Source organism: Montipora capricornis, chromosome 11 (assembly GCF_036669925.1).
Source record: "Montipora capricornis isolate CH-2021 chromosome 11, ASM3666992v2, whole genome shotgun sequence".
Taxonomy (NCBI): domain Eukaryota; kingdom Metazoa; phylum Cnidaria; class Anthozoa; order Scleractinia; family Acroporidae; genus Montipora; species Montipora capricornis.
The window spans coordinates 20,969,272-20,975,815 of NC_090893.1; positions in this window are offsets into that span (position 1 = coordinate 20,969,272).

Consider the following 6,544-nt stretch of genomic DNA (forward strand, 5'->3'; position numbering starts at 1 on the left):
CCCTTGTTAACTGTCTTCTGACATACATCGCAGGACTTGCAATAACGAGTCACGTCCCCTTGAATGCCTGGCCAATAGAACGCGCTTTGAATCTTATCAGTCGTTTTCTTTATTCCCATGTGACCTCCCATGATCGATCCGTGCGCTAGTTCCATTATTCGACTTCTCAGCTGCACAGGAACCATAACCTGCTTCAGGGGTTTACCTCCGTTCACATAAGGGTGCTTGTAGACGCGGTACAGAACTCCACCTTTCACTTCAAATGAAGTCTCAGCCTGGCCTCTCACAACTACGTCATCTTTCTCCCAAAATTTCTGTAGACTCTCGTCATCACGCTGCATTTGCTTGAGCTTTTCTCTATCAACTACAGGACTTTCTTTGGTATCTGGTACCTTCAACGGAATATGTTCTCCAGCTTTCTTAACTTGACTTCTCGTGGTTACAGCACAAGCTTCTTGTACGGGAACTTGCCAGCTTGGGTCTGGGTCGTCAGCGGCTCTTGCGCCTGGTACATTACCAATAATTAAATCATAAACAGCATCGGGAAGACACTGCACTTCCACTTGGCCCTTGAGATAAGGTGTATCAACATCAATCTTTGCGATGGGAACTTTCCTTGCCGTATTGTCAATGAGCAGCATAACATTAAATTCGCCAGTAAACTGATCCTCAGACACAAGATCCCTCTTTACTACAATTCCACTACAACCAGTATCTCTCAGGACATCAACAGGCTTCTCTCCAACTCTACCTTTCACGACAGGCATTTTACTTCTCACTCCAGTCAACGGTTCAACACAAGCACTACTCAACAATGGAATCTTCTTACCACAGGCTAACAGCAGCTTATCATCTTTAATACAGGCCTTAACTTCTTCATCAGTAGGTTTATCCTCAGGTGGTTGAACTAAACAACTGGCACTCACTTGACCACGCTGCACAGGGTTACCATCCTTACTTTGTGCTCCTGATCTGCGTCCACCTGATCGACAGTTTCTAGCTTCATGTCCCAGCTTACCACATAGGAAACACTTTCTTGTTAGGGTTGGGCAGTTGACAGCTTTATGACCTCGGGTGTTGCACTTAAAGCAATGCAGAGCTGGTGGATTAGTCTGCATGTTTTTGGCCTCGTCCCTCTCCGGCTGCACTGTTGGCTTTCTGCTCGCTGAGCTGAACAAATGTTTACCATGAGCCTCCAAGTACTGGTCAGCGATCTTCGCAATCTTTGCTAGAGTTTCAGGTGCCCTTTCTCGCAGGTGAATTGCCAAATCCTTAGGACAAGAGTCAATAAATTGTTCTTTCACGATCAAGTCCTTAAGACCATCAAAGGTTCGCGCAGTATCCGAAAGCTCTAGCCAACGTAACAGGTATCTGTCCAGTCGCACAATAAACTGCTCCGGACTTTCGTCGACTTCTGGTTTGGATGCTCTAAATTTTCGACGATAGCCGTCTTCGGTAAGGTCATATCTCTTCATTAACGCAATCTTTACCCTGTCATAATCTTTAGCTGCGTCCTCCGATAAACGTGAATACACTTCTAGTGCCCGTCCAGACAACAGAGCACTGAGCTTCGATGCCCATCCATCTTTTTTCCACTTAGCTGTCTCGGCAAATCTCTCGAATCTCTGCAAATACGCGTCCAAATCGTCTTTACCATCAACAAACGAGGGGAGTTTAGGTGCCTTAGCCCGATCCTCTCTCACTTCAGGACGCCCGTCAGCATTCTCCACAGCCAAACGTGCAATCTCCAGCTCATGTTCTCTTTTTGCGGCTTCAATAGCCTCTTTCTGTTTCAACAGCTCGGCTTCCATCTCCAATTTTCTTAGTTCGCGTTCTTGTCGCCTAGTCTCTCTCTCTTCATCTTCCCTTCTTCTATCTTCTTCAAGTAATCGATGCTTCTCTTCCTTTTCTTCTTCAAACCGCCTCCTTTTTTCTTCTCTTTCTTCCTCCAATTGTCTTCGTTTTTCTTGTTTTTCTTCCTCCAATTGTCTGCGTTTTTCTTGTTTTTCTTCCTCCAATTGTCTGCGTTTTTCTTCTTTTTCTTCCTCTTCCCTCACAAACTCGAGAAGCTTTTCTCCTTGCAATCCGAATTCTTTCCCCATCTGCAAAAGCTTTTCCATTTCCATAGCAGTATGTCACAGCAAAAACACAATATACTCTCTTGCACAGTTCTTCTTACTTTTTCTGTAACTCCTTCTTGAATTGTCCTTTCCTGGTTTCTGTAGTCAGCAAACAAATGAATTCCTCTCCAGGACCAGGCCCCCAATGTTACGAGTTCGAATGTTTTGAGGAAAGGTAGTTTGCAAACTAAACTGAACGCAGGGTTGTCGGAACAACAACAAGAAGATTTATTCCAAAAAATGAACGTAGTTTCCACGAAGTAAACTCTTAATAACACGTACTTGACAACTTACACGGCCTCCGCCAACTTGAATGCACACAGCTTCTGTCACACTTGACTAAACACGGCTAACGCCAACTCTCTTCGCTTGTGAAAAACTAGTTAGAAAAACACTCCGCTTGGACTCGTCTACTTATATACTCTGACAATAAACTTCTAGAACTTTCTAAATTAGTAATCAATCTAATTATAGAAAGATTACAAAACACACCGATTTAGAAACGCTTACGTACAAACCTAAATATAAACAAACTACGAACTCTCGCGAAGATTCTAGACAGTAACGCTTGTCACGCAATACTATTTTTCGTAACACCTATTCAAAGTAATGCGGTTTGGGTAACAGACACTGTCCACAAAAGTAACCAAATGTATAGATGCATTTTATGTTTCAAATATAATCTGAATACAAGAAATAAAGATGCAGTCAAAACAAAGTGTTGTTACTTCATTTATTTGCAAACTGAACAAATGCTACCGACAAGTATTGTTAGCTTGCTTGCAAGCAGCTGTGTACGAAATTTCTCTGCAATAATCGACTGTCACATTGCTCGAAGTGCAAGGTTATAACCTTGAAAATTAAATAAGCCCTTAAATGATTCCTTGTGGAGTAACTATTTTAGCATAGCCTTTCCTAATCTCCATTATTTTGCCTAACAGCAATTTCGGGTGTACAGGACTCGTTTTGTCTACCCTGTCTATTTGGATTGTAGTCTGAAGTGTCAGCCGTCTCGCGAGGAGACGGCTGACACTTCAGACTAATTTGGATTGCAACCATGTCATCGATCTTGAAAGGTTCCTTCCTTGGTTGTCTGGTTTGTTTTACCATTTCTTCATTGCATTGACAGTGTCGTTCACTTATCTTGTGGCGTTTGGCTGCTCTTTGAACAGTTTCACACTGATCATTGTCTAAAGTGTTTTTACCAAAAGCTAGCTCAGTGGCTTCCCCTTTACATTTAATGTTTTCATCCGGGGTTTGGTGGTTCTCACGGTGGGCCGTTATTCCAAAAACTGCTTCGTATGGTGTTGTATTTATTGCCCTGTGGAGAGGGATGTTTATCGTATATGAAGCCTGCATTTTGTACTCACACCACCTTTCAATGTTCATGTTATTTGACCCCATAATTATTGACCTCATATTTTCTTTCCATGTTTTGTTGTGGTTGGAGTTCTTGCCACTCCATGGGACAGCTTGATTTGAGTTTCCTCGCAAAATGATTTGAGTTTCGCATTGCAAAATTCCCCTTCATTGTCTGTAAGGACTCTTTTCGGGTATCCATAGGAATAGCAGTAATTCTTTACAGCATGGAGAACTTCATCTGCTGATTTTGCGTGTAGGGGATGTGAATTGACGAACTTTAATTTGTATGATGATTAATCGGCTTATGTGCGGTGTAAAACGCACCAGTGACGTCAGGCCATAACCTTAGATATTGATTGAAAACTCAAGGTGGGGTTCTGGGTCTCTGGGGTCTCTGGCGTCTCTGGCCCACTTGTGAGGATTTCGACATGTGCACGGTAAATTCCGTACATCAAGTCAATCTCCAGCTTTGACAAAAATGACGGTGCTTGTAATGGTTTGGTTTATGCCTCTTTGACTCTACTGGTAATTGGTTTGTGTTCTGCATACAGTCGACATAAGCTCACAAAGAGGTTAATAACCTTTTGGCAGCAAAGTTCTGTTTCACCCAGTGTTCTGTATTATAGAAATTGTCGTCTACGAATAAAGTAATTTCAGATTTATTGGTCTTCTGCTGTTGTTTAAACTTTAAGGCTCTCCAGCGCAAAACGTAATTCCAGTTGGCTACAAAATTCAGTGTGGAATCGTCAGTTTGAAGCCGTAGTTCGTAGGAGATTGTGATGAAAAATAAGCCCTGTTCGCTTTTTATGAATATTCTGACATGACTCCTGGGGTTTCAGGACAAATAGGCCATTTTCGAAATATCAAATATTCAGCTTGATAGTGAGGCAATTAGGACAAAAACAATAGAAACACGTCGGAATGAATGTAAATAATATTTGCATATCACCCACTTTCCTTTGTCTTTGTCCTCAGAACCCCTCTTTGAAGCTGAGTTTTAATATATTGTAAAAGGCCTATTATTATGGTCTTTTTTCTTTACGTTCAATGCAAAAATTACAATGAAATATAGTGTATTGCAGGCTATTAAGCGAATGCAAAAATGGCCGCCAACAAATTATTCTTTTGTCTTTGTGTTAATTAGCCTAACTAGCCTCGGTCACACGCGTAAAATTGAAAGAATTTGAGTTGTAAAACGAGGCTAGTTAGGCTAATTAACACAAACACAAAAGAATAATTTGTTGGCGGCCATTTTTGCATTCGGTTTGCCCGCTTATGATTATACAAACTACGAATGTTATCCGAGGGAAGTGTGGGACGCAATAACAATTATACGTATCAACATTTCGTTTTCGACCCTCGTTGCTTCGTTTTCTAGTGCTGAGTGCTTTGTTTTCGACTTAGGGTCCTTCGTTTTCGATCTTATGGGTGTTTCCTACTTAGTTCCTCGTTTTCAATACTGCCCATTCAGTTGTGACTGACGCAAGCACGCAAAAAATTCACCGCTTATTCCTAAACGTATTTGCTGTGGTGTATCTTGAGTTTTTCTAAATGGAGAAAGTTTTAGTTTTCTTATCGCCTGAGATTCCAATTGGAGGGAGGGAAGCAAATGATGAATTAGAATGAGTAAGAATTCCTGACAAAAAATGTCTTTGGAGCATACAGCATCTAAGTTACAAACAACAAAGATAAACTATGAAAAGCTGTTGGGTTGAACAGTTTTAAAAACCCAATGATTCCAATCCACTTTAGTCTTCTTCTGATCAGTTTGTAATTTATAATGTTTTATTTAAAGCTTCCTTCAATGTTTTAAGTAGACACAATGTATTTTTATATTTCGCTCTATTTGGTATCCAGTTCGCAGTCGCTAAATTTGGCTAATTATAAAATTCGTAACACAGTCCCTTTAAAGCTAAGCATGGGTAGAGCCTTATGTATTTTCGTTTCCTTAACGTCCTGAATGTCATAGGAATAAGACATCAGGGCCCGGTTGATCGAAAGCCGATTAAACTTAATCCAGGATTAGCGTAAACTTTTGTTTCATGTTTCAACTTTTTGGTTAAAGTTTCTTTTTCTTATTTTTGTTTTTCAAGATCGACATCTACTAATGTAAATTTTATCCGAATATCAGCGTCGAACAGCATTTGGGAGTAGAGAAATAAACTTCTTGGTTAATTTTTAATCTGGGATTAGCGTTAATCGGCTTTTGAACAACCGGGCCCAGGTGTTCGGAGCAATGGAACAATTCACTATTTGGGTAACAATCACTTGATCTCTTTCCGTGCTGACAAGCGTCATTAACTTGCACAGTTTGATCGACTATGAAATGACTTCTTGTTCTATATTCCTGTTCCATTTGTTAAGTCTCAGGCTGTTGAACTTTGCCGTTTTCCGCTCCAGATCTACTAAGATTTGTGTTAAGAAATTTAACACTTTTCCTACAAGATAATGTTTCACCGAGAGACTTGATAATGGAATAACCACGTAAAATTAAAATGTCAGAGTCACGAAGCCATTGCTTGACCTCACTCGAAACTTTTGCTTTTGAAAAACATCCGTTTCGACCAACACTGCTCCTTCTCGCCTTATCTTATGAATATATGACTCATGGCGGCTGATGGCGGTTCCGATTACATATGATTACATGTATTTTTTCTCCTTTAACGTAGTTTAAAAGCCCTGAAGTTAACCAAGAATCCTGGACAAAAATATGAAGCCATTCATAACTTCCTGGTCCCACATCTAAAACACTATTGCTGCATGAATTAAATCATATTAGGGAGCACGAGACATTTTTGAGCCGCAGAAGGAGACCGGAAGTGAACATTTCTCACTGCCAAAACAATAGTTTCTTATAGGTTTTTTAACGAAGCTTCTCTAATGGTGAAAAGATACTAGGCAATACAAATGTCAAGGCAAATTAAAAGGAAAAACTGAACGAATTGCAACCTGTTGGACCCCACAGTATTCATGTTTATGAATCAGAATTTTGTAATACACGCTAACAAAGGTCTTCGGACGATAAAAAACAAACAAACAAACAAACAAACAAACATGTATCA